The sequence below is a fragment of the Sphaerodactylus townsendi genome, linkage group LG12 (assembly GCF_021028975.2).
Source record: "Sphaerodactylus townsendi isolate TG3544 linkage group LG12, MPM_Stown_v2.3, whole genome shotgun sequence".
NCBI classification, from domain to species: Eukaryota; Metazoa; Chordata; class Lepidosauria; order Squamata; family Sphaerodactylidae; genus Sphaerodactylus; species Sphaerodactylus townsendi.
In genome coordinates, this window is record NC_059436.1 from 39,222,093 (window position 1) to 39,245,723 (window position 23,631).

Below are 23,631 nucleotides of genomic sequence, written 5' to 3' on the forward strand. Positions count from 1 at the left end.
AAGCAGGGGAGCAGGCACGCAGGAGCCCAGCAGGCTCCCTAAACTCCCACAGAGTACTGGCCCAGGCAGAAGAGGCCGAAGCGGTTAAACGGCAGCGACAGCAAATTGCTCCCCAGATGTTGGTTTGGTCCAAAAGCTGCGTCGGGGGGTGGCCCAGCGACTGCCACTGGCAGGAGGCAGCAGAGCAGGCAAAGGATGGTGGTCCGCCGAAGGTTGGCAGCGTGATGATTGCAAAGAGGCTGACACAGAAGAGAGATTCTCAGGCGTCTCGAGGTGGCCTTGCTGTGGCGCCAGCAGCTCTTGAGCTTGGCTGGCCGATTAGCCTTGACATTCCCCAGGTCATCGGATGCTTTGGACCCGCTCTGGCGTCGGTGGTGGCGTTCCGTTGAGGTCAGCTGGTGGCGGGATCCTCCAGAGAGATGCGTTCCATCTCTCTGGGATGGGGTTGGTTTCCTCCTGGCGCCATTCCATGGGCTACAGCCTGTGTCATGGCGAGTGGGATCCCACAGGAGATCTGTAGGAAGAAGGACTGAAACACACCCCTTCCCAGGTTATGGGGGGGGGCGGGTCCTACTCAGGGCTTGGAGAAACCCGATGGCGGGATGGAGGTCAGGATCAAGTTTTGTTGGATTTTAGTGTTTTTGATATAAAGAAGACTATATCACGAAGGCTTATCCTGCAGCCTGGGCGTAGGGGTTGCCTATCGCTCTGTTGGGGGGGCCGCCTACTCCCTCTTTCTTTAAAGTTGTTTGACAGGGGAGGGAGACAGAGGTAGGCGATCCCTGATGGAAGCGCTGGCTTCCAGAAGCTGTCATCAGAAGTCTTGCGCCAAGTCGAAGGAGTCCGAGCCTCTCAAAGGGAGGAGAGGCGGCGAGCGATCCCTGGGGGGAATTTAATGTGCGTATGCATGCTAATTTTACTGCAACGCCTACAAAGGGGATTTTGGGAGGCGCTTTTGGGGGTGGCCGAATACACATCAGGGGAGGTAAGTAAGCGATTAGGCAATAGGGTGGATTTCCACACACAAAAGGACAAGGGGTTTTTTTCTTTGCAGGGGAATCTACTTACACGTGATGATCTTGGTGGTTAACTTACCAGGAAGGCTGGAGTGGTGCTAAATTTGTGACCCGAGATTATCTCAGGGAGATGCTGCTGCTTACCCGAAGACCGCTCTTTAAAGTGACTTTGGCCAGCGCATGGAGCCTACATGCTTAATTCATACAACTTCCTAGCGCTTTGGCAAACACCACCCACCCAAATAATGAGTGGATCTTGTGTTTTGCAGCTTAACCCTTGGAGTTAAGGGGCCCTGTCCTGGCAGTGCTTGCTTGGAAAATACCAGGATAGACCCCAGGTACAATATCCAGGAGGAGCCAGTCAGCCAAATTTGGCCCTCCGCTTCTTTGCTGGTCGAAAAGAATAGAAGGAGGGAGGAAGCGGGGAGAGGAGAAACGAGAGTTTCTTTCTGAGAGGTGAATGGTCTTGAATTTCAGAAGGCACAGTCAGGGGTCAATGCCTCTATGTGATGGGTTTATCCATCCCAGACCAAGGTCGTTTGAGCCTGACTCATGAGGATCAAGAGAGGTTGACATGAATGTCCAGAACAATGGGGCCGGACAGTGGCTGAGCAGCTCCAAGTCCTAGGCCTGTGGACTGTGGCTGAGGCGGGGCGCTCCCCGTCCTTGAGTTTGTTTCCCCCACCCCCCAGATGTGCAGACGGGTCTCGGTTGGCCAGTTGGTCCGGAGCCACTCGGCTGCCCTGATGACAGTCACATCAGCGCCGGTGTCCACCAGGCCCTTGAACAGACACCACCCCTCTATAGTGAGCTCCAGGTATGGAAGCGGGGAGCTTCCCGATGGTGTTTCCCACCGCTGCGATGGTGGTGTTAGCTTCGCCCTGATGGCTGCCGGGCTCACTGTACTATGTGCATTGGTGGCCGAGGCAGCGCTGTGGGGCAGGAGAATCAACTGTCGCGCAGCTGTGGTTCCGCTAAGGCCCAACTCCTACTTGGAGATGTTTGTCCAGACTTGGAGGTGGATGGAGTCCCTGGTGCGTGGAGTGCGATGACTCGGGGATGATGAACAACCCCTGCTCAGCTCACCCGGAGGCAACTGGCAACTTTCCAGCCCAATGGTCCCTGTTGGGATGGGGTCGCTATGCTCACAGAGTTGGGAGGGCAACGAGGGACCTACGTGGGGAACTTAAAGGAGATGGGCTACAGGTGCATGTGGCCGAGATACCACGCGAGGGTGTGGTTTGGAGTGTGTGGTGCTTGGTGTTGGGAACTGCTGCTGGTACTCTCCCCTTGGTCCTGGGCTGGGGGAGAGATGCCGAGCCTATGAGAGAGTTTCCCGGCGGGGACTGTCGCTTTTCCAGTGGAAACCTTTCTGGCACTGGGGGCATGTCCGGGTTTTGGCGACCTCCCGAGGGTCTTAAGGCGTCTCCTGGGGAGTCCTCCTCCCATCCGGGGATTGTAGAGCCCCCCCGGCCCGGGCTGCCTACACTCCCTCGGAAGTGTCCTGATCTACCGCAATTAGGCTTGTCATCCTGGGGGCTGTCCCTGGCCGATTGGAGAGTGCTGCTGGCCCGAGGAGACTAACTTGGTGGTGAGGCGGATCCGATGTCCTACCTGGCAAGCCTTAAGCATATCACGGCCAGTTCAGGATCTTTGCCCTGGAAGCCATTGATTGCTCTAAGACACTCAGTGGAGGCGTTCTCGCTGCTTGGCCGGCGCCTTAGAGGCTTCGTTTTGGAACCTCCCTAAGCTATCTACCTACCTCTTGAGAGCCTCCTGGAGCCTGTTCACAAATTCAGCGTGGGGCTCTTGGGGTTTTACCGGATGGCGGGCTTTGGAGTTGGCTGGCGGCGTTGGGAACCTTGATGAGAAGCCTTGTAGCACTCAGAAGGCGACCGACAGGGTGGCCTCTGGCAGGAACAATCTGATTGTTGTTAGGTTTGGCCGAGGCATCAAAGCCTGATAAAGCTGCTTGTGGCCCGGTGTAAGCGCAGCCAGCTAACTCCCTTAGTAACATTGCTGGCGGGAACTTCGCTTTCCCAGATCACATATTGATGCAGGGCTCAAAAGCATGCGAAAAGTGGTCTTCCAGTCATCCGAACCATTAGGTGATTCACTATGCGACTGCTTCTAGCATGCCTCTCACATAAGGGCTGGTGATTCCCTCGTCTGCAGCATGCGCTTTCGCGAACTTCGGTGAGGATGTTGCATAACCTACAAGAGGCGATTTTCAGGCAACCCGTAGAATAATGCCACCCTCCCCTCGGTATCCGTGAAGTGTGAGCAGGGGCATAGAGGCTGAGGATATCGGCTATCGTCTTCCGTCCAGGGTTTCCTTTTTCGCAGGTCATAGCTAATACGTTCTGCCGAGGGTTTTGAAAACCAGCCGCCATTGCGGTATGGCGCTGGACCCGGAGGTGCTGTGGCTTCAAAGAAATGAAGGCGAACAAGAGTGGGAGGCGGCCGAGCAGCTGGAGAATTGAAAGGCGAGTAGCGCGGGGGGGGGGGGCAGAAGGAGTGACAATCCAATTTAGGAGGATAGAGAAAATTCCGGGGTGAAGAAACTGAAGCTACGAAGTGGTCGAGGGAGAGGGCGATCTACAGCAAGGGGAGCCATAGACCTGGCAGGTGGCTGATGGCGACCTATAACACTGTCTCCGCGTCAGTATTGCTTGGTGACATCGGGCGCCAGCAGCTCTGTGCGCGAGTCGCCCGATGTTTTCCTCAATCTCCGCGCAAGATTCAATGTCCCCCCCCTCCGGGTACCGGCCATGGACATTGAGCTTCAATCTCCTCTCAACCAATTTCGCGCAGCTCCCCTCTCTTTATGGAGACCCTGCCGGCGTTTAAGCTAGCTCGCGCTTTTTTAGTTCGTTAACGTGCTTGTCATAAGCCCTGCTTTTGCAAGCTCCCATACCTTACTGCTGGTGTTTTAGGTCTGGATGAGCAGAGTGGTCCCGTAGAACTTCCCAGATTCCCTGGATCTGCGTAATCCAGCGGTTGAGGCGATACCGACCAGGTGTGGAGTCCCTGGATCGCGCCGATCCATGCGGACGTCGGTACCACAGCGGCCCTTTCCCAGGAGCGACGGTAAGCAGGGTGGAGGTTCGAGGATCTCCACGGGTTTGACACCAGCTTAGGTAGTGAGTCGTGCCAGCGAGATCCAGCATAAGAAACGCAGGCGGGAGGCGTGGTGATGACATCTGGTGGAGATTACCAACAGTGGGGTAGCGAAGTGTCTCATGCTCCTAGCTGACTCTACCCAGCGTGCTGGGTTCTTGGCACCTTTTATTATTATGATTCCTCAGCTGGGGTATAGAGAGCAGGGTATGAGGCCGGCAGGATCTCGGGAGAGGCGGCTGAGACTGGAGAGATCATCATGTGATGGCCATGATCTCCACCTGGCTGCCTACGTCTTGAGGAGAGGAGGCATACCCAGCGTCTGGGCCTGAAAATCCTCACCTGGGGCGCAAAGACCATTGTCCCCTTTGTCCGGGACACCGATTGGTTTGTGAAACCAGGTAGTTCCATGACCTGTGACTCATCCCGGGGATGAGAGAGGGTGGGGGGCGGGAGATGCGACCAGAAGGCCGTGAGGAAGCGCCCGGTGTTCCAAGCGGCTCTAATACTCTCACGGGTGCTGCTGGGTCAGCAGTTCATCCCTACACCCTCCCCCAGAGGGCTCACGTTAGGTTGAGGTTCTGATGTATAACATACTTTTAAAAAGGAGTTATTTGGGTGAGGGCAAAGTGGATCAATATTGTGGTGCTGGGAGAGAGGAAGGTTAGCTTGTTTCATCAGCTTCTCCAAGTAAACCTGCCCTTTTGAAGTTAAAAACAGCTCAGCCAGCAGAGAAATTGCAATCCGGGAAACGATAAAAGGGAAGAGTTAAATTCCATGTTCCTTAGCACCCCAGCTGCATCAGTGGATTCAATCATGGGTCCACAATATAATCTATAGATTGGCTTTCATATTAAGGTAAAGTGCGCGGATAGGTTTGTATAGATGGAGATAGTTCTTCCAGTATCCTGGTTCTTAACTGTTAAGGCTGAAGACCAACTCTGAAGCTGTTTCAATAAAGAACTAGCAGCCGATGAAGATAGTATATTATTCATGCAACAGAAAGAATATTAGGAGGAAAAGGCTGTTTAAACCCCAAAAATGGCAGAACTGCACAGCAGGTTTGATTGTACAAGAACTGCAACTCAAACATGTTTTGCAACACCCGCTGTATGGAAAGTAAGGACATTCGTGTTCATGTGTTGATGTAAAAGGCATGCCCCCAGTCTCTCTTGGAGGCAAATGAAGAATAGTGAAAACTGAAACTATCCCAGGTAGATCAGAACAATTGGAATGTATGTTACCGGAAGTCATTGGACCACACTTTCAGCCTGACCAGCTTCTCAGGGCTAGGAGATGGGCAATCCAGGGGGGGGGCAGTAGAGGGGCAGCTGGGGACAGCATCACAGTGCTGCCTCCAAAGAGGAAATCAATGGCACAGGTACCAAGAGAAAAGAGGAACCAAGAGGTACCAAGAGAAAAAGAGGAACCAAGAAAAAGAGGAACCAAGAGGTACCAAGAAAAAAAGAGGAAAACCTGGGAAAGCTCAAAGCATAAAGTGACTTATGCCACACTTTGCAACGGCTTAAGTCTGCATCACTAGCAGAGTCTCCACAAGACCTCATTGTATCCATCAAGAGAGTTTGTTAGTATGCCAATGCAAAGGCGAATGTAGCCCATGATCCCTCATGGCCCATTCATATGAACATGCTGAGCTACCTTGCAGTGAACAAAACCTCTGATCCAGTACTACCCCTTTTGACTGGAAGCCTTCCAGGGGCTCAATCGAAAAGATTATTTTGTCACCACCTATCTGAGATAATTTAGCTAGTGCAAGACAACATAACAACATTCAGTTTAGATATCAGTTGAGGTAATTATTGCTTTGTAGTATTCTCAAACCAAGAACTGGCATGAAAAACAAAAACATTCCAAGATGAAGATTTGTTGCTCAAGTTCACTTGCATTACTAAATAAATGGATAAATGAATGAGATCATATTAAATGGGGGAAGATGTGTCCTTGTAGTGGGATTTTATGTAAAGTTGAGATGCATTTTTTTCCTTTCAGTCAAATATCAAAGTCAAAGTTCACAATTTTTTTTAAAAAAGTTAATAGTTACTTTAAAGGTAGTTTGGTTTAAGCTGCCAGGCGGCGTGTTGTGGTTACCAACCCAAATTTTTCTTGATGGTGCTCATGCGCCTTCAGCATTTCCCTGAAGGAGAGGTTGCATCACCAAATTATTGTAGCTGATGGAAACATCCAGACAGTGGGGTTGGTGCGTGGAGCCAGAGGGATTGGCTTACTAGAACTGGAGCTTAGTGATTTCTGTTAAACTACTGGCATAGGGAGGAGCTGTGAGTCAGTAGTAGAGTATTTGTTCAGGATGCCAAAGGTCTCAGGTTCAATCCTTCCCTTTCTAACTAAAAGGATCAAGTGAAAAGCCTCTATGAGATCCTGAAGAATCACTGCCAGTCTAAGCAGAGAATAATGATTCTGGTAGACCAATGTTGATTGTACTGATCCACTCTATGTAATCCAGCTTGAGTCCAATGAAAAAGGCAGCTTATAAATAACATTTAAAATAAAATAAACACAGAATAAGGCAGCTTCATGTGTGTTCATGTGACCTGACATTTTTACCCCATCACAGGGAAGATGGGGAATCATGGTATGTGTGGAGTCAGTAAAATATATTAGGATTTTTTTAAAAAAAATCAGGTTGATGTGTTTTATATTATTGTTTTATTTTATTTTCTATTTAAGTTAAATATTTATAGCATGTCTTTCTAATTGAGATTCAAGGAGGATTACATTGAATACTGTCCAGGGGCATAATGAGGCAAACTGGAGCCCTGGGCAAAACCTGAGTTGGATGCCCCCCCATGGGCGGCCACCCCACCACGACCAAAAAATTCTTTTTGCACCAGGTCATTGGTGCCTGCAGGGGGTGCATTTTTAGACATATCAGCACCATAATTTCAGTGTATCATCAGGAGACTGTCCTGATGCTGCCCCCCTAGTTTGGTGCATTTTGGTTCAGGGGGGCCAAAGTTATGGACCCTTAAAAAGGTAGCCCCCATCTCCTTCGAATGGGGGATGGGGGCATCCCCTTTAAGGGTCCATAACTTTGGGCCCCCCTGAACCAAACTGCATCAAACCTGGGGGTTATCATCAGGTCAGTCTCCTGATGAGACCCAGAAAGCTTTGAGACCGTGCCTTCAGAAATGTTCCCCCCCCCCCAGCCTGCACCCCCCATTGACAGCAATGCAGAAAACTCAATGCAGAACAAAGATTCTTGGGCAAATTTCTGGGATGTTCCTGCAGGTGGCGCATTTTTGGACTTATTGGCACCAAAATTTCAGGGTATCATCTGGAGCCTGTCCTGATAGCACCCCCAAGTTTGGTGAAGTTTGGTTCAGGGCGTCCAAAATTATGGACCCTCAAAGGTGTAGCCCCCATCTCCTATTAGCTCCCATTGGAAACAATGGGGGATGGGGCACCCCCTTTGGGAGTCCATAACTTTGGACTCCCTGAACCAAACCTCACCAAACCTGGGTGTTAGCATCAGGACAGTCTCCTGAAACATCTCAAAAATTTTGGTGCTGCTAACCTAAAAACCATGCCCTCTGCAGGCCAAAAACGAAAAAACCCCACTGAAAATAGAAACCCCCCCCCACAAACGAACCTGCATTTTTGGCGCCCGCCACAAGGGGGCGCCCTGGGCATCTGCCCACTTTGCCCAATGGGAGTTACGCCACTGATACTGTCAACAAGAGGGGACTTTCAGTAAACAATGAAATAAGATTTGGGTTGGAGAGCCAACTAAAAGTGTAAAAGCCGGAACTGAAGCAAAGTATGCATAAGGTATCTGCTCTGCTGCGAGGCAGATGTCCGTCACGCAAGATTTCTTGTACAGATGCACAAGTCCCGCTTTCACTTTCCATTCTCTCCATGGTGAGTGACACCTAGCGCAACTTTAATTTGCTTTGCCACCAGAGCAGGGCAGATTCGCCAGTGAGCACAACTTTGCTCCAGAAATCTTCCCTCCACCCACAGCCAACCTTCCTGGCTTCGCCTTCCCATTCCCTCGCATTATGTCTATACCTTCCCCCTCACCCTCCCTTCCATGTTGCTGGCTCCTTCCTGCTTCCTACTCACCCTGCTGGCATCTTTGGGTAGCCAGCAAGTAGAAGGCAAAGAAAAGAAGCTCAACCACAAAGGCTTAGCCAAAACACAATGACCTCTACATTCTGATATTAATATATCAATATGCTTAGTCCTGGCATACACCCAATGTTCCTGTGCACTCAGCCTTCCTTTTCCAGGGATGGTGTGAATGGATGTTTCAGTGGATGTTTCCAGTGGGGGTAGATCTAATGCTAGAATATCAAAATAAATATTGAAATAATAAGCCTATCTCCTCTCATTGCAGCAGTGTGTGTATGTGTGCATGTATGTGTGGTGGGGAAAGAGAGTATCAGTTCTAAAACATGGTCACCTTCTTCAGCAGAGTGTGGTCCAGGGAACTGCTTTTCCTCTTTCAATTGGGGGGGGGGGGTATTTTTGGAACAGGGTTACAATATCAATATAACTGCAACAACAGTAATATTTATATAACAACAATTTAAAGAACTTTAATAAAGCCAGCAATCTTGCGACTGTGAGTGACTTCATGGGCGGAGTTAAGAGAACCAGGAAAAGCGGCATACCAGCAAGCAAGCTGCATAGTAGCAGTGGAGTGCTTCCTCGCATGTAAACAGAGAAAGGTGAGGAGACCTCAATACAACCCCACTGGGCAGCAAAGAGACCCGAGATAAGCGTTCTATGCATAATGGGCCATGAGAACTCAGCATATTAAATATTGCAAAATTATAAAACAGAATCCAACGCACAGCAAACTGTACAGTTGTATAGACGACACTTCCGAATAATTTTCCAAGTAATTTTGTGAATCATTCAGTACAATGCAATGCTATTGTCAGCAGAAACGCCATTCAGTTTTGCAAAGTTTACAGAAAGCCATAAGAGTGAGAGCCGTTCTGATCTCCTCAGGCAGGCTGTTCCACAAAATGGGGGCCACGACAGAGAATGCACACTGATTACCGGTATATGTGGCTCAGAAGTGCAGAAAAACCAGATACTAACATATAAGCACAGTCCAGGTCCAAACTATCAAGCTTATTCAATAAAATATTTTAGAAAAAAATCTTGAGGCTGAGGGAAAGCTGCTATAGGGGGCAAGTAGTCAGTCAAGCAATCTTTATTATGGTCACAGACCAGCATAAGGTAAATAAAGGTAAAAAACATCTCAGGGTAAAAATATTGTAAAGTAGTGAAGGAATACAAGCAAAACTGACTAGTTAAACAATAAAAGAAAAACCTACTGGAGGCACAAAGGAAGCAGAATAAAAGCATAAATACTAAAGAATAAGAATTTCAAAACTATAAAAATGGGGATAAACATAACAATCCATTTTGTAATTTGAAAGCTCTAGCTATCAAATCAAATATTTGAGCCTCCTTTATTGCACAGATCATCCTGGTGTATGCTTCCAGTGCTGCTACATTTATATTACGCCAGGATTGGTATCTGTGAATAGCATGGAAATACATAATTGTTCAGTGTGGCCAGGGAATTAATACAGCAGAGGTTAAATAAAACGACTACATATATACTTTTATAAGTGGAGAAGCATATGTTCTATTTTTCTATGTGCCCAGATCCGCTCTCCGGATAAGGAATCTTCCTGCACCTGCCCAGGTGGCAGGTAAAAAAATATATTGAAGGCTGTCCAGGTGTCACAAAGAAATGGGGGAAAGCTCCTGTTGAATTTCTGTCTGCTGGGCACCTGCAGGCTTTCCCAAACCAAGGATTAAAGCCGCCATTTAATACAGGACAATTTTCAATGAATCAAAAATGTCCTGTTTGCATTTTACGCCCGCCCATCTCAGGATGAGTTTTTTCCTCTTTCAAGAGCGCATGCTTAGTACTACCCGGTTCACGCGCAGCCGCTCAACAGCCCGGCAATCCAGAAAGCGACTATTTCCTCTCTTCTTCTCCGTCCACTTCACCGACGAATAAAACAACGCCCCACCCCTCCTTTCCATTCTGATTGGCTCTTTCTTTCTACACCGCGGACGACGGGTGTGGCTTAGGCTGCTTTTACAATATCGCTCCTTTTGTTTTTCAGGTTATCATTGGCCGCGCACCTGCTTTCTTCCTTTTGCTCTGCCTTCTTTATCTCTATCCTATTAAGGAGTGGGCGGAGAAACGCCGTGGGAGGGGAGGGCCGCCATTTTGGATTGAGTGTGGATGAGGCTGAAGGAAGAGGAGGAGCGGCGGTGAGGGAAAAAGAGAGAGGAAAGGGGGGAGGGAAAGGAGGAGGCCGCCGCCGTTGTCGTGGTGCGCGCGCAGCTGTAGTGGACTCGCCGCCGCCGCCGCCTTTGCTCGGTCGAGGCCTGAGCCTGAGGGGAGGCCTGGAAGGAGAAGGGGAGACGTCGCGCCGCCGTCGCCGCCACCACCAGAGCCAAGCTGCCCAGTCACCAGCCCCCCGAGCCCAGGTAACCCCGAAAGGGCAGCGGCTCCTCCCCTCCGCCCCGCTAGGCCTCACTTCCCCCCTCGCCCTCCTCGCGGAGTTGCTTGGCAACGGCCCTGGCGGGGGGCGTCGAGAGCATCGGGGGTGGAAGAGAGCCGCTCTTTGCGGTGCAGGGATGTTGAAAGGTTGGCCTGGAGATCTGAGGAGGAGAAGTCTCTCCAGGCGGGGAGGCCTCTACGCCTCCTGCAGCCTCAACTGGTTTGGCTTTCATTGGGCCGCCTCCTCCTCTGTTTTCCCAAGAAGTCGCACCAAAGCAGGAACTCCCATAGCTGCAGCCTGGTCTTGTGGCTCTCGAGTGTTTGGGTTGGCGGGTGGAAAGCTTCTTCATGGTTGCCTACTTTTGCCTTTGTTGAGATTCAAGGCCTGCTTCTGGCATCCAGTCGGTTTTCACTTCCATGCATGCATGTAGCCTTGCATACACCTACATGCCAATGCATACATCCTTGCATACACATCCATGCCCATGCATACACCCTTGCACTGCAGGTGGCCCCATGCTATCATGAAGGTTGCGAGGCGCATACAAGTTGTATAAAACTATCCTAAATCAAGTCATGATACTCTGTCTCGACTAGGGTTCTTTTGACTCAGTATTGTCTGCTGTGACTGGCAATGGCTCCCCAGGGTCTCATTTAGACAAAGACCTTTTCTCAACACCTGCTCCTCGAAACCTGGAACCTTACCACTGAGCCATGAATGTGCACATGCATCAAATGTTACACTTCATGTTGTCGTGGGTTTTCTGGACTGCGTGGCTGTGATCTGGTGACATGTTGCATCTGTTGCTGGCATCTTCAAAGGCATGTCATGGTGAGATGTATTTATCTCTGTGCCATGTCTCTGAAGATGCCAGGCATAGATGCAGGCAAAACGTTAAGAGTGAAAACTACCAGACCGCAGTCACACAGCCGGGGAAACCCACAACAGCCAGTTGATTCTGGCTGTGGAAGCCTTTGAACAATACAGTATTACATTTCAGTTTGTGTCTCCTGTGTTGTGTGCACACATGACAGATTACACTGAGATAAGCATGTCTAGGAATCAAGGAGAGTCTCCTTGAGTTAGCTGGGGAAGGTGTGCTCTGCACTTCCAATTTTGACTGTGTGTGTTGTTTGAATGTATCTCTCACTCTGAAGTATGTGAGGAAGTAGAGCACATGCTTTCCTTTCCTGAGACTTGGGAGAACTGCTTTTAGTCAGACAAGACAGCCAGTGGTCTGACTGGATCCATAGAGATTTCATATTACTGAGTTTGTGTAAAGCTGGTGCTGAGTGTTTACCTGGAAGTAGGCTTTCATGTTTTCTCTAGGCAGTTTGTCTGCTCTTTGTGGCTTTAGCATCTGAGTCTAACCATATTCTTGTTGTTCTTGTTTCTCTTCTTGTCAATCAGTTGGTACTGTTCATGCTGTAAGCTCCTCAGAGCAGGGACCTGTTGCCTTGTCTCTTCAACTCTGTGAAGGAACAAGTATGTCAATGATACTATAGGTCATAGATATTTACTTGGAAGTTCAGTAGATCTCACCCTCTGAGTACATTTTTCTAGGATTTAGGTGTTATCTCACAGACTGCATGTGCAATATAAATGCAGTTACAGTAGCGCAGTGAATGTATACCTGTCTTTTTCCCGCTTGTGTGTGACTCAGGGTAGAAGTTAGGTACATGCCTATTTCCTTTGTTTTTAGATTGTAGACATTTATTATTGTAGTGGTCTGATGTGGTGTACATGCACACCTGTAAGTATTAGAATATCCACATGTAGTGCACTATTTTTCAAGACCTGTCAGCTACCAGGGTGTAGCAACTGTGCCTTTGTGCCCTTTGTGCAGATGTGTTAAAGAAATTTTCTCTGTGAGGTGTATTGTGTGCTTTTTCACTAAGTAATATGTGTAGTAAAGGAAACAATGTGCATGGCACCAAAGTGCAGCAAATACTGATTCTTGCTTTGCATCACTTAGGTATTGGGGATCCATTGGGTGGGGGAATGTCAAGTGCAGGATGACCTTCCTGGTAATCTGTGCACATCCGCAATATAGGTAGTGTATTGTGAGCACGTTTTTTTTACAACCTATCTTATTCCTGTGGGAATGTGAATTTTTTATGGCACGCTTTATTAAAAAAAGCAACATCTCTAAATTGGCTGCACATACAGAGATTACTTACCTAGATCTTTAACTCAAAATTGCACTACCATGTACTGTATTAATTGGTTTATTTTCCAGAGTGTTAGGCTGCATCTTAATTCATAGAGCTGTAGTGAAACCACTTCAGTAGGATGCTGTGTCTTGAAGGATGAGCTGTTCTGTTCCTGATCATGTATCTAGACAGTAGCTTCCTAATTGGAGCAACTTGTGCAATTTTAACCACACCCTTTTTCTGTGAACATGCAATGTACGTATGTAAGTTAACATGTATATTTCAGATAATATTCACCTGTGAGAAGACAGTTGCAAATAAGATTGTGTTAATAGATAGAGAGAGCAAAGCAACTTTGTCTTCACCTCACTGACTTCTTGTAACTGAGGGGAATGTCTGATTTAATCAGAATCCTGAAAGAAATCCCTTTTTCCCCTTTAAGAGAAACTTCTGCTAGAAAGTTTCATGGTGAATATGTGACCATCTGCAGCTGCCTTATACTGAGCCAGATCAGGGGCCCATCTAATTCAGAATGGTGAGTGCTGACTGGCAGTGCATCTCCAGTCTTCTGTGCAGAAAAGTATTTTCAAGCACTTACCTGAAATAATAATAGCAAGTGCCAGGCATTTTTGGGACTTTCTTCCTGTTTTCTACTGAGGCATGTTGCTTTTCCACAAATTGCGGAGGAGCTGGCTTGAAACTTTTTGTCAGGTTCTTTCTGTTCACTCTCTGTTTGCTTGTCGCTTTTCCCTTCCACTGTGATGCTGTTTACCTTTTTCAGACATTGAATAAGCAGTTTAAAATGATAACTGATGTAGCTGGCCAATATGTGTAACCATTAAATGTCTAGGAAAATATTTGGTTTCCTGGTGCTTAAAAAATCAGACAGGTGGGTGACTGGAGGCAGGGAGGAAGTTTAGAGGCTGCACCACCAGAGAGAAGGCCCCTGTATCTTTTGGATATCTGGCTTCCTTTTGAATAGGAGGCCTCATGGGGCAGGACTTCAGACAGAAACCTTACAAACATGCTGGATTCAGTACAGGAAGAAGCAGTCCTTAAGGTGTTCTGGTCCCAGGCCATTTACAGTTCTTTGAAGGTGAGGACTAGCACCTTCCAAATAGAAAACTAAAGTCGCTATTGGAGTAAGCCTTAAGGAATTCAGTGGGACTTGCTCTTGTGTAGGTGTTCATTGCACAATATCTGGAATTTGCATCTTTTCATTTGAGTTAAATAAGTTTCTGAGGTCAGCAGAAAATGTAATCTGGGAGTTGCTGTTTTTAGCCTTGTCCTCTATTTTTGGCTGTTCTTTTGTTTAATATAATTCTTAACTTCCTCTTTAGATAGTTTTAGGTATTATTTAACAGGTCCTGTTTTTCAGTGTTTTGCATGAGTATTTTAGTAAGTATGAAAAAAATAAAAAAATCTGTGTACGAGCATGCATGTGGCTTCCTGAGAACTGTGAAATGTCCTTCTTTTGAGAGACTGGCTGTCATCTGATCACGTTGGAAAGCCTTGTGCACTCTTTCTCTTGGGTGCCCCTCTCTGGGGGCTGAGCTTTGTATATTCTTCAAAAGATACTGATTCCAGACTCAACTGACACGACTACATATTCTTGTATTTACTTACAGGCTTTCTGAAAAGGACAGTGATATTGGTTGCCATAAAAATAATTGTGTAGAACCGAGGTCCTGGTGAGAACTTGCCTGTAATGGGGCAGAATTCCTAAGCACGCTTAGGAAGCAAATGCCATTGTACTTGGTGGGACTTTTGAGTGAGCATGAATGCAGCTAGGCTGTAAGTTGTAGATGGGTTATTGTGGAAGGGTTAAGAATTATTTCAGGTCACACATACTTATTGAGACTTCGTTCAGGGATCAACTTGGCCAATTGGCCATGCTGGCAGGGACTGATGGGAATTGTAGTTCATGAACATCTGGAGTGCCATAGGTTCGCCACCACTGCCCTATTGTGTATCTCAATGGATGGATAAAACAAACGCCTTTGAATGTGTGGATAAAACAAGGATGGATAAAACAAACGCCTTTGAATGTGTGGCCTAATTATCTTGGAGATGTACCACTGTGTGGGGCTCACATGTTGGAATGTTCCTCCATGTGCACACATTCTCTGAATACAGAAAATGTGAGTGTTAGAGAAAGTTTTTACCCTGGCATAAGCTGGTTTCAGTATGTAGGATTACTTCCTTCATGGGAGAGCATTCGCTCAGGAGGACCTGCAGCCATAGAGATAATTTGTTGTAAACATAAGAGCAAGATACAGGCCCAACTCTTGACAGAGAATACAATAAGTGTGAAAGTACTTGTAGATTATTAGAGTACAGGTTTTCTTTCTTCTTTTGCCAAGTTAATACCTTAAACAATGCCACTACATTCTTCTTGATTATAGGGACACTGTTAACATTATAGCAGCATTTCAAAGATTGTGATTAAACTGCAACTTGTGCAACAAAGTTTGGTCCATCTCTCAGATATACGGTAAATAACAAATCCATGTTCGTGCCTAAGCCCCAAATACTTTCTTCTGCCTTCTAGCTCTGCGTTGTGCAGTGTACTTTTGATGCTTCTTTATGTGTTCATTGAGTGGCTTTCATATTACGCTCAATGCATGTGCACCTGGATGTATGATTGAAACCACATTTTATTCAGGAGCCGGTCCCTTGGTTAAATTGTAAAGCGAATGAACATTGACTCTTCCTTACAAACAGATGTACATGCAGGATGTATATGAATTCATTGTAACATTTGAAGTTATACTCTTTTCCACCAAAAGATAAAAAGTACAATTGTTTATTAATCTGCCGTACCTTGGACCTTCTTTGTAGTAAAATGCTCTGTGGGGGTCCTAGTGTCTACCTAGTTCTGTTGTCGTCCCCCTCTCCCCAATTCTGTAGTTCAAAATAGATTCCCACACTGAGCCTGAGTGAAGACCTAACAGAAACTGCATATCTCATCCTAACCCTAGCTGGGCTACTAACCAAGCAAGCAAGTAGTAACAGGCCCCCAGAAGGTTTCAGCAAGTGCTCTTTACCTCCCAGTGAGACACATTTTCCTGGCCGAGAACTTGCCCATCAGACCCAGAAGGCAAGCTCAACAACGCTGAGTCGGCTTCCACGAACGATCCCTTCAACCACCCAGCTTGGAGAAGGAGGAGCATTCATCTATAGCATGAATTGGGTGCCCTACTTGCCAGCACGCAGCAACCCACAGGCTTCCTCAGCTGGACTTGGACTTTGCCTCTACCTGGCAAGTGGAGGAGGAAGCCTTGGGGAGGGGTGAGGAGCGTCCTCTGGAGAGCACAGGGCTTGCACAAAACCCTCCTGCAGGGAAGCCTGGTCTTTCACCTTTCCTGAGAGAACCACGTGGCAATCATGTTCGTAATGGGGTGTGTTTGTTTAATGCTGATGAATGAAATTCAAACAAATAAAGCAGGTGACTATGTGTATGGGACAGGAGATTTATTTGAAGATGTTCTTGATGTAGTAAATACTTTATATGTTGGCATTTTGCTTTTGAGTGGTGATTGCAAAGGTTTAACGAGGCAGAATAGTTTAGGATATTTCCATTTGGAGCATTTATAATACAGCATAGCATTTGGGTTCCCTCCATAGTAGAGCATGCATTCTTTTCAAAATTGGGTTGATGACCCCCAAATCAAATGACAGAATAGTATTGGTCCTGCTTCAAAACTGCTTGGAGGAGGAAGTGATGTCTAAATAGAGTACTTGACAGAAAACCAAGCAGCTCCGTTTTTAATGGAAATAGGCAATACTTTCTGCTTTTATTATAGGTTCAAGGAGCTTTGTAGTCAAGTAGTCCAATCTGCTATCTTAGAATATCTAAATTATCCCTGCAGATTCTGCCTTCATACTTGAAAATATGTGAGGAAGTTGATTTCACAGTCATGTTGGGCAACATACGTCATTGCTGAAATATGCTTGTAGTTTGGGATGTGGGGAAAGCTTCCTAAACATTAACAGTGGTACCTTTGTGTAAGATCAACTTGAGGATTTCCTGTCCTTACCGTGGTGGGTTGGACCTCTTTTTGAATACTTTGCAGATGATCCACAGCCTTTTTCCTCCTCAGCAATCACCTCTGGCTTTCTGCTGTTTATAATCTCCCCCCTTCCCCCCAATAATTTGTGTATTGTGTTGATAATGCTGCATCTTTGGTTGTTGGTTTTTCTTCTGCTGCTGTCTTTCCTAGCTTGAGATCAGCTTTTGTTTTAAACCTAAGGGAGGGCTAGTGTTTGCCGTCTGAGTCGGCTTCATTTCACGATTGTCACATACACTGAACATGCTAGCGTTTGGCAGCCATGTCTCACTGGCTGTACTTGGCAGCTGAAAAACCAGGCTTGACTTCTTAGTGCTCATTAATCATTGTAGGATTTGCAGTTGCATGAATACTTCCTCTTTGTTTGGGAAGGATGTGAAACTGAGGTCCTTTTTCCCTGCTGCATCTTGAGCCGTGGAGCTGGCTGTCCAGTGATACAGTCCCCCTAAGCAACTTCTCTTTTTACTTTAAAAATGAATGTACACCATGATAAGCAGGCTTTTAAATAATTTTTTTCCTTTGGGTGGTGTTTATTTAAAGCATTTATATCCAGCCTTTTCACAATGCCTAAGACACCTTACAGAATATAAACATATACAGTTATAATATGTAAATTAATGTCTACCAAGTTAAAACTGTTATTCTTATAACCAGATGCCAGTCAGACATGCATTTGTTAATTCCACCAAAGGCACAGTGAAGCAGTTCCAGTTTGTTCTAGAAGAAAGTGTAGGAGCTTCTTGTGTCAGATCTAGCAGGCTGACCAAATCAAAAGCCTTTATTGGCAGGCAAAATACACAAGTACGTCATATAATAAAATATTGAAACTATTTTACATGTTTTTCCTTTTTATGCTACCTACTATTCTTGTCTGTCTTATTAACCCCCTTCTTCCTAATCAGGAAGGGCTATCTGATGAAGCCAAACAGGTCGATCTGAAGAGGGGCGTGGCCACTAAAAAGGAGTGCCCAAGGACGGTGGGTGGACCTCATGAATATGGGGGGGGGGGCATCAAAAATAAGGCACCTGATTACCTTAGTTGGTGCATAAGATCATATGGGAAAAGTGATCCTTTAGATTTGTGCGTCCTAGGCCAGTGGTGGCGAACCTATGGCACGAGTGCCAGAGGTGGCACTCAGAGCCTTCTCTGTGGGCACGTGCAAACAGAGTCCCGTCCGTTCCCCCCCCCCACACACATCTAGACTGGCCTGGGCCGCTGGGCTCGATTATTAGCATTAAACCTAAGACCTAGTTTTGGGGAAGCAGTGTAGGTAACCCTGTAAAGCGCTGTTAAACCCCACTGATTTTCATGCAAAGAACTAAAGCGCGATCCTTTACCTGGGAGTAAGCTCGGTTGCTGGCAATGGGGCTTGCTTCTGAGTAAACCCTCCTAGGGTTGTGATTCACCCGTTGGAAGGGTTGCACGGTTGCTTCAAAGCAAAGCCACCAACTACCACCAAGCTTACTCCCAAGTAACGCACGCCTTGGAGCCAACCAGTTTTTCTAAACTAAAACCTCAGTATTCAGGTTAAATTGCTGTGGTGGCACTTTGCAATAAAGAAGTGGGTTTAAAAGGTTCGCCATCACTGTCCTAGGCTATAAAGGGCTTAAAAAGTATCAGCTAACATCTTGAATAGTGACTGGAAACAAATAGGTAGCCCGTTAAGCTGCTGAAGTAAACATGTATTGTAATAATACTGGTGTAAACCAATTGGTAGTCTAGCGGCAGTATTCTGTTCTAATTTTAGTTTCCAAACAGTTTTCAAGGGCAGCCCTGTGTATTAACACATCACAGTGGCCTAGTCTTAAGGTATTAGTATCATGCATAAGCCTGGCAAGGTCAGCATGGCCAAGATGGTACACTAGATATAGATGATGGGAAATGCTCATAGCCACATTGCAGATTTGCTTTTCCTTATAACGGTATTGTTACATCCAATATTATTCCCAGGCTTTTCACTATGACAGGAGTTGACTGTCATGCCATTGATTTGTATTGCTGACAGCCCCACACAATTAGTCTTTTTGCCAATATCACCTCTGTGTTCCCTGGATGCAGTTTCAGGGTTAAGGAGAGGGAGTGTTGAGAACGAGAGAAGGGAAACGTCAGCAGAGACTGCAACTTCATATGCCTCCATGCTTTTCTCTGGCATGTTGCAGTAGAATGTTAGTGCTGTATTGACAAGGTTTCCCCTGGAAGAGTGGAAGATTCAGTCAAATGTGGCTGTCTGAGCTTTACGCATTTCTGGGATGCAACTTTGCCAGGCTATGAACACCTTGTTCCCAATCAGACTTGGTAGAGGCCCTGTTCACGTGAGGAGTCCAGTGCCCAAGTTAGCAGCACTAAGGTTATGCAGAAGTTTTGAAGAGTTAAACTATCATATAGCCTGGGGTCTCGCTGGAGAATTGAAAACCCCACTGGCTGTGCATATGCTCCCAAGCATGCCTCTAAATGAGTAGTATGTGCATCACTCAACTTTGAGTATCCTGTCATCCTTGCAGAGTTTTGTCATGAACTTCGCTGTGCGTGGTGGTGCAGCTACCAGCAAAGCGGAGTAGCAGTTGAGAAGATCTTGACTACAGCGAATGCAGAGCTAGCAGATTGTACATAACATGAGCTGTCTTGGGGATGCTGTAAGAACTAGCAAAATACCTGTAGCATCTCCAAACGTAAGCATTCAGCTTTTCTATTCAAAGATTTCTAAAAACTTTACATATTTAAGCACAACTGCACTTCTAAGAGGGTTTATAAGAAGCCTTAAAATTTAGATGGGTGTAATTCAAAGTCCTATTTAAAGTGATAACTGGTATTTTTTTACTGTAGCTGTCAAATGGAGAGGTTTCTCTGAGACAATTCTTCTCTCTACTGTGTACTGCAGGAAAAAAGAGTATAGCAAGGGGGATCTAGAAAGCAGTAGGAGGCTGGGCAACTAAGTTAAAATACTGGACAAACCATTCCCTTCTTCCAACCCCCTGAACTTTTAAGTTTGAGAATAAATCTCATGTGAAGAGACTGAGAGGTGAGAAATGGACGTGGAGCATAGCATGAAGCAGATCCGCCCTTTGAAGTTTAAAATGATCCCATTCTGATTTAAGACTGACCTCATCAGTGAGGACTGATGTAGTTCTCTAACAATGCCATCCTTAATAGTTACACCCTTCTAAGCCCATTGACTTCTGGGTGCAGAAGAATATTGTTGGAATGGTACAGTGAGGAATGAACTGGGAAATTTGGTTCAGTGATAAATTTTCAAGGTGATTTAAGTCAGCCACTCTCTCATAGCCATGCTATAGAATGTTTTTAGGGATTATTGAGGGATTATACAGTGTTTTTAGGCATTATATGGAAGATGATTGGGCTTTTAACCCTGTCCTGCAAAAATGGAAGGTCTTAGGGGATGTGCAATGCCCATGTTTCAGTGTCTTCTGAGTGGAATTTGAAAGCAGGCCATCTGCTGTGTACCAAGGCATAGGAGAAGGCTCAGTTAAGTGGCTGATGGGGGAAAAATCTGTGATGTGGGATTCCCAGTGTGTACTCTGGGCTGTATGTAAAGTCTGCATTGGTTCAAGCTCGCCAATTTCACTTTTAATTGACGTGCTTATAACCTAGCCCCGTGGTGGCGAACCTATGGCACTCCAGATGTTCATGGACTACAGTTCCCATCAGCCACTGCCAGCATTGCCAATGGTAATTGTAGTCCATGAACATCTGGAGTGCCTTAGGTTCACCACCACGGATCCTAGCCCAATTGGCCATGGGAGCAGGGGCTGATGGGAATCGTAGTCCATGAACATCTGAAATGCCAGAGTTGGACACCCCTGATCTAGCCCTTCCATCCACAAAGAGAGGCTCAAGAAGATGAAGCTAATTCTGGTGTAGATCTCAGCCAGATTAGCCTTGTTCAAAGAGAAGGCTGTTGTCTTTGTGCTTTGTGTAGGCGTCCAGGAAGCAAGGTTCTGGACCAGATGGACTTTTGGTCTGATCAGCAGGGCTAGTCTTAAATTGCTACTTTCCTGTGTAGTTTTTTTTTTTTTGCTTCTCTTCATGAATAGCTAAACACAGTCATTTTGCAAAATAAGCAGACATTTATATGCAAATGTGACCATATAAGGGCCCCAGCAATCTGAGTTTTGGCGCAGAATTTGCTTGAGCAGGCTGTAGGTAACATTTAACATAGTATGTCGCTAACTCAGCATGAAGTGCTTGATGCTAGCTTTATTCTTGCCTGGGGCAACGAGGGATGGGGAGCAAGAAGGCCTTGGCGCAGTCAACACGGGCATTGCTTGCAGAAGATCTCAGGTTCAATCCCTGACTTCTCAAGATTAAGTGCTGGGCAAGACCCTTCCCTGTCCAAGACACTAGAGAGGTCAGCAAGCATATAGTACTGGAATAGATGAATCAGTGGTCTGATTCATTTATACTTGTTGTCGTTTGAAATGTCTTTGATTAAAAACGTTGAGGTGTGCTACAGTTGCTTAGGGTATGTATGTTTTTGACATAGGTCCACAAGGGCCAGTGTTCTGCCATAAAATTGAGTATTGTGTTTGGAACCTTGCTCTGTTGGTCCTGGAATGGGGATAAGTTACTTATGCTGTAGTTTAAAATGGGCTCACTAAATATAATAAAGTGGACTTGATATTAAAGATCAAGGAAAACATCAGCATCAACATAAGTTTCTGTACTTGACTGCAAACTTTAAAGCAGTGTTGCAGATAGCTGCATGTTAATGTAGTAATGCACTTTTGCTGAGCAGCTTTTGCATGCTACCTAGAGTTTGTTTGATAAACAGCACTGTATACTTGTACACTTTGTGGGATTGTAATCTATACATCAGAAATTACAAGCAGTCCAGCATCAAGTGAAATATTCATAATACATTTGGAGATTGAGAACCTCTTTGTTTGGCTGATTTTTAAACGTATCCTCCAACTAGTGGCCTAAAGGCCTGATAAATTAATGTACATGGCACATCATGTAAGAAAAAATGAGAAGGTTCAGTAGTAAGATAACCAACCAAGGAGGCAAGAAAGATAGGGTAACTTAAGCAGCATAGGTGTGTTTTACCTCAATGCAGTTTCTGAGGTGCAGTATCTGACTGGGGTTTATACAGCAAGAGTCTTGCGTGTGGGAAGAACACAACGGGAATGTGGTGTGGCAGCATTATACAACTTGGTGTGGAAAGCTGTTCTAAAGAGAGTAGGGTAGTCAGAGACCAGAGCAGATCCTGACTGTTCATCAGGTTACATATGTGAAGGTGGGCTTCCTAAGTAGCTTGGAAAATCTATTCTAAATGCTTGAAGTGTTGCTTTACATCTTAACCATATGTCATGCTTTACATTGGTATAACATCACATTTAAAACATTGGGCTGGAATAGCAGTTACTGTCCTGTTGAAATCCTACAGCTGGGTGACTGTTTAATTTTAGTTTCACGATTTCATGACTGTGCACCTTGAAGACAGCAGTTAGAATATTTCTCACAAGAACAGAAATAACAGCAAGGAGCCAGGCTTTGTTACATAGTCCAGCTGTTAGGATTTTTTGACACTGCTGTTCTGTGGAGCAAGGTTTGCTGTCATACAGTACTGTAAAGACTAGAAGGTGCTCTTGGAATGACTGCAGTATCTGGGTGTGTCCACTGTGGAGTGGGAAAGCCCTCCAGAGATTGTAATGAAAGAATAAAACTTTATAGAAATTTGTTAGTGAAGCAGCATTTTTTTTGAAGCACCAATGTAGCTATAACCCGAATGGGAATTGATAGTGAAAATGCTGTAAACTGTATAATCTATTGAGCCATCTATAAAGATGACAGGAGATTTGTGAATTCATCCGCCATTTCCTGGGCCACCTTTGTTCTAATATAGTCCACGTGGGTCCTGTTGCCTACCTACTTCTGTCCCCAAATCACTAGGACCCAAGCAGAGCATTCTGGAACAAAGATGGTCCAGGAAATGGTGGATGAATTCACAGATCTCCCGTCATCTTTATCCTGAGCAGGGCATAGTGAGGGTGATTTCTCCTCATTGTAAAGCTGTATTTGTGCATATAATTTTAGCTAGTGGGGATACGTAAGTGTGAATTCGATCCTGCGGTGAATTAGGAGGGAAAGGTATTCATGTGTATAGCTCACGGAATGATTCTTAACCCTGCATCACTGTGGCGAATGGGAGCTTTGTGTAAAACTGGCTTTTTGATTTCCTTAGGAAGATATTGGCCATGGCTTGCTTTGTATTGCATGGAATGCCCTCATTCAGCAAATATGTGGACACTTTAGTGTGTGTTTAAAGTATCGACAACTTGCAGCTGACTCATGGTGACCACAGAGGGTTTTCAAGGCAAGAGACTAATAGAGGTGTCTTGCCAGTGCCTTCCCCTGCAGAGCGACCCTGGAATTCCTGGGTGGTCTTCCATTCAAATATTAACCAGGGCCAACCCTGTTTAGCTTCCAAGACTGGCCTAGCCTGGGCCATCCAGGTCAGGGCTGATGCATTAGTAGCTAGACTTCAGCACCAATTAACAATATCTGTAATATCTGTAAATGCAGGTTTTCTAAACCCAGAAATTATTCAGCTTTTTGAATACCTCTGTGGGTTTTTTTGTTGGTAAAAGAAAAATAAAAAAATGCAGATATATCTTTTGGAGGGGGAGGAGGTGTGTGTTCTGTTTTTTGGGTTTACCAAATCACCCATCCTATTAATACCGTGTTTCCCTGAAAATAAGATCTACCCCAAAAATAAGCCCTATCATAATTTTT

The 23,631-nt window shown here is 45.9% G+C and overlaps 1 protein-coding gene across 1 annotated transcript in view; it reads left to right on the top strand.

The window, feature by feature from the left end:
• The first annotated feature begins 10,373 nt into the window (after positions 1-10,373).
• The window catches only part of RAB14 (RAB14, member RAS oncogene family), a 30,143-nt gene continuing 16,885 nt past the window's right edge, over positions 10,374-23,631 (top strand). Inside the window, exon 1 of the mRNA XM_048513395.1 lies at positions 10,374-10,640. The gene's annotated coding sequence lies outside the window, so the exon portion shown is untranslated. The remainder of the gene's footprint in view (positions 10,641-23,631) is intronic.